Here is a 14,768-nt window from a genome sequence, read left to right as displayed (position 1 = left end):
GCCAAGTTGTATTCACCAAGTATAGTGTCATGATTTTACAATAGCTGATGTAAAATCAGTTTATCATGTTTGCAACAGCTAGTTGAGCATCGGTTATCTTTTTCAGCTTTGTTACAGTGCATTTTATTGTATAGTTTAAGAAGTACAATAATGTACTTTCCTGGAATTTCCTTTATGCAAGAACACATGATCCTTTGTGTGGTTTTCATGCAGAACTTTACTCTGAAAAGCATTTAAAAATGTCAGACAAATGTTAAATATTTGTCTTTGTGTTGCACAAATGTGAAGTTGCTTGTGTGCTTAAGTAAATATAATGATATTACACCGCTAGATGACATATCTGCGGTGATGTTATTATGGAGCAATAGCTCATACCAGATTCATTTTTGTATTGCTGTAGGGAATAACTTTTAGTTTAATATCTGATACAACCAATTTTCGAAAATATGGCTAATATTGCCTGAAAAATGTCTTTGCTGCGAAATAAATGCTTTTTGTCCTGATTTACTTACTAATTTCCCATTTTCTTCTAATAAAATAACATGGTAGTACTGCATCTTTAGGAAGCTTTGGGCTTCCCTGGGGTGTGCACTATCAATAACAGACTGGGTTCAGTCTTTTTTATTTTTTTTACTAAGCTTTCCAAGAAGAATTTTCACCTGTAAAACAAGATTTTGCATGTCAAATGTGAAATATCTGGACTATGTGACTGTGTTATGTGGATACATGTAAATTGTGAGTTAATTTATAAGGGGTATTACTCTATAAAACCTCTTTTTGAAGCCGAAATATTACACAATAGCTTCACTCTGTCACTGTTGTCTGTTGTCTTCTTCGCCAGCAGATAGTTAATCTGCCTGAAGCATCCTGACTGCAGCAGCCCATATTAATGTTATTGATCATTGTCAACTTTGTGTTTCCTCCAACCTTGGATAACACTGTAGTCTGCTGCTTCTTAGCTCTTTCTTCCCAGTGAAGGCTTCTTTTTTTCATTAGTCACTTTCTCTGTTCTTCTCCCCAATAACCTGTCTCCTTTATTGCACACAGTCCTTAGAAAGTGACAACTCGGGAAACTGAATCAAAGTTTCAATAAAGTCTGGACCGCTGCAGGCTTTGACAACTAAGGTGGATGGAGTGGAGCAGTACAGAAAGAGACTGAAGGAGGACATATCGGTTCCAGAAAGATAAATAGTTCATGAAGCTGTTGACTCCACCATTTTATTACTTTTGTCTAAGAATTTTCCGCCTGCCTGCAGCTCTTTCTGCCCACAAATTATTCATCGTGCTCCCTGCAGGCCTCAGCTGTCAATCCCAGGATTAGAAGTTGGTTGCAAAGATGGGAGTTGTACGTTTGTCATGAGCTCAGGTGCATGAATAGCCAGCAACCTGATACAACAAAAGAGCCGTCATTATACTATAAAATGATTATTATTATTATTAAAAAACTACACTATTAAGGATTGTGAAGTTAAGATTGGCTCTAACTTTTTTACTTTTCTTTCAGCTTCTGACCTGTTGTCTGTCTCACTGTTGTGAAGGTGAAGCCAACAAAATCGCCATTTGTTTAGCACATTTGCACACAACAACCATTGCCCAGGGTGCTGCACAACTTCAGACAAATCAAATTAGGCCATCAAAACAAATTAAGCCATTAAATAAGTTAAATCAAAATTAGGCACAATTGAGATAAATTTGGCCAATAAAACAGATGGCATCTTTTGCCACGTTACCAGCTCCATCTATACTGAATTAGAGTACGGAATGTTCCATTATCAATAACAGTAAGTAAACTCTAGATATCACGACCGTCTCTTTGCAAATATCCGCTGATTCGGGTTTTACTTCAATAGTCTATAGGCATCAGGTTCGTGCATGCATGTATGCTTTTGTGTGCGTGCGTGTGTGAACGAGAATGAGAGGGAGAGATAGTTGAATGAACGGAAGGATAGCTATATTTTAAAAGAGAGTCAATTTGTAACAATTAGTAACATCAAATTCAAATATGTTGTTTTGGGAAAAATTAGAACAACTAAGGGCTGAGATGGCTGCTGATGTTTTGGTTGTGCGAATGCTGAACAAGGTTCTTACATGTGTACCTATCGTACCTTTTGGAAAAATACTTAAGGATTTATCCTAATGTTAGGGCAATTTAATGATATGATTTATAATAAATTGCATTAAATAATTGTCTTTAATGACATATTAGTGCTTGCATACACTGTCAACTATGTATTTTCTATACTCAGCTTGATCCTAAGCATGAATATTTTTTTCTCATATGGTGTCCAGCAAACCTCTGAAATGAAAAGGCATTATGTTATTATACTAATTATGTAATTTTGTGATTACCTCCGGAAGAAAGAAATTATGTGATTTTTCTTGAGGTGTGTGTATTTTTGTATTTGCATTCATACAATAGTAAGTCTATGCCCAGCAGAGCATAAAGACAGAAGATGATTTTGACAATGTGAGCTTTTTGTAATTCTAAAAATGGTCAGATTTTCATGTGTCACTCAACATATAGTTTTATTTTAATCATCTGTTAAAATGTTTTGTGTCTTGTTGCCACATATCTCACTTATCTGTGCTCTCATTCAACAGCTGAAGTAGAAGTGCGAGACTCTTTGGTAAAACCATCAGCCTGTTCTCAAGGCTTTTCCAGCTGCCAACATCTACGCTCTGCAGGGTAAGACTAACATTATCCACACTGCAGATCAACATTTAAGTGGAATACCACTCAGTTCATGACATATGTTATTCTTGTGTTGTACTTTATGATTAATATTTTATGAACATTGACAAAAGCCAGAAAAAACAGACCTCAAGGATTCACCTGCTGTGTCAGTCAGACCAGTGTTTCTGGAAAGTGAGAAAAAATTACAATATCTTATGTAGGAATACTGTCAGAACATTTGAGCTTATGCACCTTGCATTTAGAGCCTCCAATTTTCTGTTACATGGGAGAATCAGATGTGTTGAATAGATTTCAGAATTATTGATGCATTCTGTAGCTCTTGCTTGATTTCAGCAAACCAGCAGGTCATCAGGTCAAAGCAAATAACCCAATACAGCATATAGTATATGTGCAAACACTGTTATTCAGCTCCGGGAACATAAATGTGCTGTTACTGGCCACTGACCACTATGCGGTAAAATGTGTTGTATATTAAATAATGACATATATACACTCAACAAAAATATAAACGCAACACTTTTGTTTTTGCTCCCATGTTTCATGAGATGGACTTGAAGATCTAAACTTCATTCCAGATACACAATATTACCATTCCTCTCAAACATTGTTCACAAATCTGTCTAAATGTGTGATAGTGAGCACTTCTGCTTTGCTGAGATAATCCATCCCACCTCACAGGTGTGCCACATCAAGATGCTGATCTGACATCATGATTAGTGCACAGGTGTACCTCAAACTGCCCACAATAAAAGACCACCCTGAAATGTGCAGTTTTGTCTCACAGCAAAATGCCACAGATGCCACAAGCATTGAGGGAGCGTGCAATTGGCATGCTGACAGCAGGAATGTCAACCAGATCTGTTGCTCGTGCATTGAATGTTCATTTCTCCACCATAAGCCGTCTCCAAAGGCGTTTCAGAGAATATGGCAGTACATCCAAACGGCCTCACAACCGCAGACCACGAGTAACCACACCAGCCCAGGACCTCCACATCCAGCAGGTTCACCTCCGAGATCGTCTGAGACCAGCCACTCAGACAGCTGCTGAAACAATTGGTTTGCATAACCAAACAATTTCTGCACAAACTGTCAGAAACCGTCTCAGGGAAGCTCAACTGCATGCTCGTCGTCCTCATCGGGGTCTTAACCTGACTCCAGATCGTCACCGTAACAGACTTGAGTGGGCAAATGCTCACATTCGATGGCGTCTAGCACGTTGGAGAGGTGTTCTCTTCACGGATGAATCTCGGTTTACATTGTTCAGGGCAGATGGCAGACAGCGTGTGTGGCGTCGTGTGGGTGAGCGCTTTGCTGATGTCAATGTTGTGGATCGAGTGGCCCATGGTGGTGGTGGGGTCATGGTATGGGCAGGCATCTGTTATGGACGAAGAACACAGGTGCATTTTATTGATGGCATTTTGAATGCACAGAGATACCGTGATGAGATCCTGAGGCCCATTGTTGTGCCATACATCCATGAACATCACCTCATGTTTCAGCAAGATAATGCACGGCCCCATGTTGCAAGGATCTGTACACAATTCATGGAAGCTGAAAATGTCCCAGTTCTTGCATGGCCAGCATACTCACTGGACATGTCACCCATTGAACATGTTTGGGATGTGCTTGACCGGTGTATACGACAGCGTGCACCAGTTCCCACTAATATCCAGCAACTTCGCACAGCCATTGAAGAGGAGTGGACCAACATTCCACAGGCCACAATAGACAATCTGATAAACTCTATGCGAAGAAGATGTGTTGCACTGCATGAGGCAAATGGTGGTCACACCAGATACTGACTGGTTCTGAGTCCCCAGACCGCCAATAAAGCAGAAACAAAATGCACATTTCAGGGTGGCCTTTTATTGTGGGCAGTTTGAGGTACACCTGTGCACTAATCATGATGTCAGATCAGCATCTTGATGTGGCACACCTGTGAGGTGGGATGGATTATCTCAGCAAAGCAGAAGTGCTCACTATCACACATTTAGACAGATTTGTGAACAATGTTTGAGAGGAATGGTAATATTGTGTATCTGGAATGAAGTTTAGATCTTCAAGTCCATCTCATGAAACATGGGAGCAAAAACAAAAGTGTTGCGTTTATATTTTTGTTGAGTGTACTATTCCATTACAGATTTGTATTGTATTCGGCAGCAAGATATGAATATTTGATACAATGTGACCAATCAAGTGCTAAAATGTTTGTATGGAAGTAACAAATAGTTATAGTGTTTTAGTCATGCAGTAAATTGTGTGAATGAATTATATTACAGCAAAAAGCAGAAAACACCAGATTTTGAGAATATGGACACCAGGTTGATCTCAGTGGCGTGTGCGCAGTGAACCTGCACAGTCACTGTCCTCTCATCAATTGAATTAATAGAATTAATTACTGCTCTCTGCCTGGGAACACACTGCTGGCATTTACATACAGTGACCCATAATCGCATCTCTGCAGTGTTTATGTATGTGTTTGTGCCTGTGTGTGTGTGTGTGTGTGTGCACCTTACCCTTGGAAAGAACAGCTGCAGAGCAGGGGCAGTGATTACAGACACACACGCCTACAATCACACACTGACACAAGCACATTCTGCTGTACCTGCCTGTTAGCATTATTCGACAAGACAGCTCCCTGTATAATCTGCATAGTGATATCATTTGGATAATATTGGAGGTAGCTTAGTCACCACCTGCTTCTGTGTTCATATTGCTGCTGAGGAATGGAGCCAGGTGGGCTACCGGGTGTAGGGCCTCTCCAATTATAATATACATTATTATAATTGGGGGATACATATCGCAAGTTTTTGCTGCCATGCACATGCTTCTTAACCCTGTTCTTCCATAGGATCCAAAGACCTTTGCTGCTGTAACAAAGTGCTATGCACGAAGGACAGAAGAAGGAAGCAGTATAGTTTCATCAAGGGCATGTCCATCACAACCAGGGGAGTGGGAAGAACCTTCCACCAGATACAGACGACCCCCATCCCATTCAAATGTGGCTGCAGTGGAGTGTGGCACCAACAGATAACGACCGAACCCCAGTGAGATGTGTTATGGAGCCCTTAATGAAAGAGTTGTGCCCCATTGAGCCCTATAATGAATGTTCTGACATTGAAAATCCCAGGAGGGGATTCTTAATTCCTTTGAGTAGCAGCTAACACGTTTTGATAGAAAAAATGTAGTGATGGACGAACCACTGTTTAACTGTCATTTTTTTTAATTGGCCTTGCGCGGTAAGTTTGGTATGCATGTATCTGCATGGCCCCGTCAGAGAGAGGTGTTCGAATGCCTTTGTTCAGGCTCTTTACGCAGCCTTGTCCAGCCTGTCTGATACCTGTTTAGCTTTCATCCTGACTAATGGAAATGTCAAAAACACTGTAGAAAAGCTGGACTGCCCATTCTCTTCAGAAGCCAAAAGATGTGAAGCAGAGATTGCTGCCAAGCCTTGTCAAAGAAACACACACACTCACCCTTGAATACAGGCACAGTGCTATGCAGTATTATAACTGATAAGAGCTTTTGTAGATTTTGGTAATGATGTCCCTGAATACCAAGTGAGCTGCATCTAAAGAGACCCACAGGAATTAATAAAAATGTCTCCCATTTCATGGCCGCAGTGGTTTCCTGCTTTTGAGAGATCACAAAAGAGAATCACTGAATGCCACAATTTAATTATGTATTCCAGGATGTCTGCATGTATTGCTCCTTTTGGAAATTTTGCATTCCCATTATGGTCCTGCTCTTTGTCTTCTCCCTGTCTCCCATCTCTGTCACTTTCATTTTATATTCCCATTATTTTTCTCCCAACACTCACCTTTTTATTTTTTGTCATTTTCTTGTGGACAGTTTCTCATTCAGTGTCCATTCAGTCATGTCTTCAATTCTTCCACCCTCTACTTTTACCCTTGTTCTTTTTTTATATGGCTTCCTCCCTTCACCACCTCTCTTGATTCATTTCTCCTCTGCTTCACTTTTTTTTACATAAACAGGTGGCAGAGCAGCTGGCCTACTATGTCCATGTGTCATAGACAGTAATCACAGAGGAGATGTTTGATGTGACTGTGCAGCTTGGCACAGTGCAGGATGACCCCACCCAGAGCTGAGCAAGATGACCTGTTTGCATAATCCCTTGGTTGCCCTCAGCACCTAGTGGGAAAAGAACATCAAGGACAGCTATACCACCACCATGTGCTAATACCTCCCCAACCTCACAGGATTGTAAGATAAGCAACTTTTAATACTTTGTGACTTCTTTATAGATGATGTTTAACCTTACACTAAGCACACATATGTGAAAGGGAATGAACGATCCCACAGAGCAGTAGAGAAGACTCTCTCGCTCTCTGTACACACATACAGGAGGCAACAGACATTGGTCAAGTTAGCTTGAGTGACAGACCTTACAGCCAATCACAGCAAACCCGCCAGTTAGCGGGTTAAGATTGAAACATAAATCACAGCTATATCAATCACTACACCAACATCTAGGAGGACTAGAGACAGCTAAGGATATGGTGTAGAGAACGATATCTGGGAAGGAGCAGGTCTGAAGGTGAGGCAGTAAATGTAAGAAGTGAATATATTTCTTACTTACAAACTTACAAATCAGGGGTGTACTGAAAAAAATGTGGATGAATTGTAACAATATGAGTGAGTGGCATAAATGGCTTACAGTTGATCAGGGTCGGGCATATTGGAAAGTGTAGATATATGTAGATAATGCAGTGTGATTCAGAAACAATAAGCTATAGCTGTATGCACTGATAGTGATAGCAAGCAAAACATTTAATGTCCTGGTAAAGTCTATACGTTCAGCTTCAGTCTTGCTCAGATACCCTCACCCGAAACCTCATCCTCCACACTTTTATAAAGCTTGCCACACCCCTGATTCAGTGGGCATACTGTTCCAGATGCTGCTGTATAATATAAGGCTTACTGCCAAAGACACTTTTTTCTACGTGGTATTGTGACTTCTGATAGTTTGTTTGGTGGATTAGTCTTGATTTATTTTATTTAATAAGATTGAAGGAGTGGTCAGAGCATGAACATTGTTATACATAATTATTGTAGTTAATTGCATCATGTTTTCCAGCTTGCAAGATTATATTTGATTAAAATAGTAATGACATCAGTTAGACATTCTATGTTATGTTTTTAAAGCATACATGCAGGGTCTGATGTTAGGGTTTTTCTACTTGCCCTACTGGGCAAGTACTTGTCAAATCTACTTGCCCCATCTAAATTCTTACTTAGGCAGGTCTAAGAGGTTCTTTTTCTGGCAGTGTGCAAACATTTGATCATGACTTTTTCATGACTTCATTATTATCTTATGACTAAAATCCATTTCCTGTTGACTGTATACAGCACTACACAACACTTCTCAACACTTCTGTCTTCAGAAAGCAGTATTTATTTAATTTTTGTCATTACATTTTTTACACATTTACATTTATTGAAAAATGAACAAATAACATTATTATTAATAATAGTTAGTCTTATGTAAATCCCCTCCAGGTCCCTCACACTGAAGTCTGTAGCAGCATCAGCCAGGACACTGATGAATTTGGCTGCCTTTATTTGGTTGAAGCAGGGCTCCTAGTCACATAAGTATATAAAAAATTAAGCTTTAGGTAAAAAGTGACATAAATGTTAGATCGTCACTCACCTCCAGCATGCTTAATCAGTCCCATATCTTGACCCTGTTTCATGTGTGAATGCAGGTTCTACTTGCCCACCGGTTTTTTTTTACTTGCCGGGCAACCATTAATGTCGGACCCTGGCATGTCATATACTGATTGTAAAGTCGTCTCTGCCATCTAGAACTATAGATTATACAGGAGAGAATCATGGGTTTATCAGAATCAGAATCAGAAATTACTTTATTTATCCCCGAGGGGAAAATCTTGTTTGTTACAGACAAATAGAAGAAAAAAAAATTGAAATATGAAATAGAAATATATAATAAATATCTAAATACCTAGACAGCATTTAAATCCCTGAGTTGTATCTAAAGAACATATTTACTATTGTATAAAAACCATATAGCCAGCTAGGTAGCTTTTTTTAACTTGTGCTTTGACTGTTATTAAACCCAAATATACTTTATATACTACTGATAATTTTCTCCTAGTAACTTTGACATAAAGGCCTAGATTTCCATCTGCAGGGTTTGAAAAGCATATACATACATAAAAAATATTAATAAATCAATACGAGCTGTGAATGTGTGTGTTCTGTGTTCCAGACACAGAGTTTGTCACCTTATTTGCTCTGGTAATGAAATACAAATGCATTTTTATTTTTCAGTTGGCCCACTTGGGCAGCAGCATAACATGTTTCACTTGCCCGACCACTGAGTATACTGGCCCTAGGCAAGCAGGCACCTGTTAATGTCGATCACTGATGTTTGTGATGTGTTTCGATGTTTGCTCATCTGGTGCCGGTTTCTACATTTTACTTCTATTTGGCTACCAGAATGTTTTTGGAAATTACTAAAGCATTAATAGATAGCTGAATGTCTAGAACTCAGTCATCAAGAGTTTTCTCATTTCCCAAGTTCACATGCAGCTTCACATTTACATTTAAAACTGTAATATACTTTCCTAACTTGCCCTCTCCCTAGTGTATAGCCTCCAGTTAAAAACAGCAAACATTCTTGTAGGAGCAGGACTCTCTAAAAACACAGCAACAAGGTTACATCACTGTCTGGTCTTTCTCCTTGGCTTTCTGCTCTCTGTCATGTGTGTATAAAGAGCTGCAAGTTTGTGTCTCTGTTTGACCCAGCACAGGGCTGAACACGAGCAGAGAAGAGAGGCCCCAGCAGAAAGAATGAAGCATACCCTTCAGCTTTACTCACACAAATCTGCCAATGCCGCACCTTCCCGCAGGTTTGTGCAGAGGTGTGGATGTCTTTATTTATGCTTTAACTGAAGAAGAAAAATCTGTGATTCACTGCTTTCACCTCTCTCTCCCTTTATTTGTTCTGTAGCCTGCTGCTCACTTTCTGGTTTGTTGCAACTTAGTTTCACATCATTGGTCCACAGAGAAAAATGTATTAGCTTCACAATAAAGCTCTACGATCTTCAGTCTGCAAAAAGCTTTCGAAAAGTTAAAATTTAAAGGTGAGGGAATGGCAGAATGGCGAGGATCCAGTCAGCCAGGAGCCTTCTGAGTTGTTCTTTTGTGCCAGGCCTTTCACGTGATTGCTTTGAATAATTGTTTAAATTAGTTTAGGTGTAGCTGGAATAGGCTGAAGCCCCCATGACCCTGCACTGCAGGACAAAGCGGGTTCGGATGATGGATGGATGGATGGATGGATGGATAGTTTAAGTGTTATGTAGAAAATATTTTTGATTCACAGAGGAAATAAAGCCAAGATAAAAGTGCATTTTTTCAATCAGCCACTTGAGACTGCCTTCACCTTTCACCTCTCCCTCTTCATGTTCAAGATATGCTGTTTACAAATGGCAACCGACCAAATACAAATGCTTTAGGATTGAATTTTACAGTATAGTGCTGAGGTTAATATTACCAGCACTGCAGGTAATTTTTCTACTGTGGTTCTTTCTTTGATTGCATTAGCTGAATCTACACCCACCACACAGCCAAACAGCAGCACTTTTAAGCGGTTTCATTAGAGCTGCTTATAAATCACCCTGTCATTTGTTCAAAAAAATTCCTCTAGAAGAAGACAGTACATCACAATAGAGGTTATAGTGCAATCCTCTCTGACAAATTGTAGTTTTGACAGCCAACTGTTATATCTGCTTCATGTGGAACGACAAACGCCTCTACAATTTGGACTTGTTCTTTAATGTTGCAGCCAAAGAAATGCTCTTTCTTGTTCAGAAAGCCAAAAAGGTAAATGCTAACAGAGTAGTTTGAATTGAAAGACACACAGGGGTAATCATACAGCATGCTTGTGTTCGTCGGGATGGTTCAATTCTCATGCTAATTGTCTCAATCAGTGTACAAAACGCCACTGCTTTTCAAAGAAGCAACACACTCCCGCACAGGCACATAAACGCATACACCCACACTGGTAGTAAACAGAAACTGCACACCCACAATTACAACCTCCTCTACCTGACACAGCTCCATGTTTCCTGGATAATCAGACAAAGATTGGATAATCCTGACAGAAATCCCTTTCATTCCCTCAGCCCCCATTTTGCAATATCATTTTCAGTCAATACAGCAACAATCAAATGCATTTCAAGGATTTAAAATTCCTAGACTGTCAAATCTGGCCCGTGGGGGTAAACATTTTTTTTCTTTTTAAAAAAGAATTTACTCAAAACTTTCAGCATTCACTAACAGTGAAGTCACAATGAACGATCTACCCCCTATGGCTGCAGAAGGGGGGGGCTACAACATAAATATGTATGTAAATGGAGAACACAAGTTATATTATAGCTTCTGGGTATACAGATTTCACTCCAATGTCAGGCTGAGTGGTAGCAATCATGCAATGCACTCATTTAGCTCTGAGCAGCGCTGCACCTCAATCACTCTGTCTTCATCCATTCACTTCAGGCTCCCAAAGGTCGACTGACCCATAGAGGCATGCATGTTGAAGTACGCACATTAAAACATGTTCACATGGAGCTTAAACAGGTATCAAACAGCACCCACTGGCTCGAAAAGCAGCACACAAAGGTGCCTATTATGTGCACTTCAGCTGTTTCGCTCACCTTCTGTGCTCTGAGCTGGCTCATTATTTTTCTGTTTCTCCATTGTTTTCTCTCCATGTTTATCTCTGCTGTTTAAAGGCTAATCAAGGTGTGCGTGTTGCTGCCATTGGGTAAGAATAAGTGTTTTGATGATGTCCAGCCATTGTTTTTATGCTGAACTGTTCACTCTGTTAGAAGCTGTAGTCTCACCTCTACACTGGCCTTTACTATCCATTTTGAGATTCCACAGTTCCCACCTGCTGTTATCGATCTTCATTTCTAACCAGTTACTACATGATGTTTACCTTGTCCACTTTTCTAATCTGGAGCAGTGCATACTGAATGTGCAGTACCTTTGGTGTAAAAGGCCTCTCTCCTGTCCATTGCTGGTGATCTCTGTGTGTTTTATGCTATGTACCGGTATCTTAACCGCTGTTTGTGCCGCTTGATGCTGTCTAGTTTCTATGTTGCTTCTATTCTTGCACTTGGTTTAAAAACCTTAGAGAGCAATGCTCTCTTGAGATGACACGCATGACAGCAACTATATTTTAAAGGAATTACATGTTTTTGCGTGATCTATACTTAAGTATAATACAGTGGAATCCCCTCGTTGCTGTGTGATGTGTTACATTTTATATTATTGAACAGATAATGTGTGTAAGAAGATGCCCAACACAGTGCAGTACATCCCAGAGGAAGACCTCCAGCACAGCCCTGAGGAGGCCAGCAGGGATAAGAAGCCAGTGGACAGAATGCTTGTGTGTGGGTGCCTTTGTCTTGCCATTCGTCTCTCAGGGGATGCTGTCTAAAAGGTCACACAGGCTATATCTTTTGATCTCTGATTCTCTGTTCAAAACACCATTGAAGCTTTAGCATCTGCTTCCTGACTTTGACTCTTTAGAGTTTTTATTTAATGAGGCACCGGGCTAGCCACCTCTCACCTTCAACTATACCCATTCTTCATCTGTTTTTGTGTCTTCACCTCTTTGTACCTCGATCATCTCTCCCCTTTCAATTCTAAACAGTGTCTCCGGATCCATGCTTCTATTTTAGGCTTTCATTATGTCCTCTTTTCAACATCATTTTGCCCTTTTCTTTTCTGCTTGTCTCGATTTCTTCTACCTCTTTGTCCTCTCTGTCTTCAGTGACTTCAAACCAAAGGACTACGATGGATATGGATGCTTCTGCTCTCTGGAAGAAGTGGCCTACTGGAGAAGCTACTTTGCCCAGCCCTAGTGCAAGAAACTGCAAAAGCCAGAAGTCAAGCAGTGTTTTCAGGTACAAAAAGTCTGCATGATCACTGCTTGTGTAACAGAGTCTTTAAAAGTCCTTTAAGACATTTAGCCTCAAGGTATGTTGCAAATGTGCAGGTGGTTTTAGCAATGTTATGGTGCACAAGCTGTCTTTACTCTGATAGGGTCCTTTGGGGTCAGTGTGACTTACATACAGTAGCTTAGGCCAGTGCAGCATATTGGTTGGTATAAAAGCCATTGTGGAAGCACAATATCATGAATTACATGCAAACTGAGAATATTGATATTATATCTTATCTACTATATCTTATCTACTGCTCTGAGTTGGCTTAGCCAGCAACAATTTATTTAACATTGCTCTGGCCAGCAGCACCTGCTTGAATGTAGAATTTAGGCACTCTATGACAGATGACACTGGCTTGAATCACACAGCTACCTTGGTGTATACAGGGAAATGAAGCCAGTGTTCTGAGTTTTTTTGAGTGGATTTAGATGTTCATCACTGAAGAATGCTGGGTGCTGTGGGGGCAGAAGCACAGTGCTTCAAAGTGTGGAGAGAAGCTGGTTTGCCATCTATCACTAGGAGCACAGACAAAAATACCTGTAGATTACTGCTTAGCCTGCAACTACATATATAAATTAGCAAGTTTGTCAAAAAGAGATGTTTGGCGTAGATTAGGTAAATGTTACTTCTTACTGTTGACTTTTACAAGCTAGTGCAGATTGAGGGTAGGTCAACACTTGTGTATGCTCAGCTTTTGATGTTTTACTTTGTGTGTATTCAGTGTATGCACATGATTGCTATCTGTGGGTGCAATCAGATTTGTCCTGTATTGAAGCAGTGCTGCGGTGAGCTTTCGGAGGTTGTACCGAAGCCTTGATTGACTTGTCTTCATCATCTGGGTCATTTTCATCCACTATAACACCAGTGCGAGGACCAATGATTTCTTTGGCAAGGTACCTACCTCATTGCTTTCACAAAGCATGTGTGCATGCTACATATACACACTTTGAATCCTGCTTGGACACTTAGAACATCTTGGTGGAAGACATTTAAGAGATGTGCTGCTTCAAAAGTCCTCTACACAAGCAACCCTGTGTTCCACAGATAGTGGTGCAATATTAACAGATAACCTTTTGCTGTCAGAATGTCCTTTCACTATTTGATCGGCTCTTTAGTTGGATTAGGTTTTTGTCTTGTTCTGATAAGGCGTCATGACCACTGAAGCCCCCCCCCCCACATCCAAGGTGTGTAGACATCAGCTTTACAATGCCCCAAGACTGAGTGTACCGAATAAAAGGGCCTGTCACCATTTCCATTACCCCAGCTCTTTTCACTTCAATTGACAGCTCCACAGACCAAGGCAAAAATGTTTAACCTCAAATAATTATGGTCTGAACCCTCATTGTTACAATCATTTGCTGCCCTGTTGCACGACTTTTCTTTTTCTTTTAGTCTTTTATGTATGCCTTCATTTTGGCATTATCCTCATCTTCTTCTTCTCTGCCTTGTCTCTCTCTCTTATTCCTTTGATAATAACATCAAGGCCTACTGGCTCAAACAAAACATTTGGTGTAATTATTTTCTGTGTGGACGTGGCTGCAATGATCTGACGGTACAAGTACTGTTAGAGAGCATTCATAATGGCCAAGGAGGCTTTAAACTTCTATGATGAGGAAACCTATCATAGCATCCTGTTGGTGGTGAGTAGATTAGCAGATTATATTCTGTTTCTTGAATACTTTCTATGCATGTATGTTTGCTTGTGTGTGTTTTGTGCTGCTCCCTCTTGTCATTGGTGAAGTAGAAATTTGGAAATCTGTGGCTCACTGTGCTTTCTGCAGGCATCTCCTGCAGCACTGCCCACATGGATGGAAAGCTTTCTTCCTCTTCCAGTTGTATGAAATAAAAGAGATGGAAAATATCTTGTTTATTTTTTTTTTTTTTTAAAGTATTCAATCAGGCAGCAGCAGGCCCTCTCCTTATTCTGGAGCCCAACCAGATCACTGATGTGGTTTCCATTTGTGCCTCATGTTTTTTGGCTAATACTTTCTAATCAGAGTTCGTTTATGTTACGTTAGCATGTGTGGTTGCCTGCTTCTTTGTGCATTGTGTAATGCATGTCCCATTGTGTGCCCTGT

Source organism: Parambassis ranga, chromosome 18, assembly GCF_900634625.1.
Source record: "Parambassis ranga chromosome 18, fParRan2.1, whole genome shotgun sequence".
NCBI lineage: Eukaryota > Metazoa > Chordata > Actinopteri > Ambassidae > Parambassis > Parambassis ranga.
Note: the sequence above shows the minus strand (reverse complement) of the source record.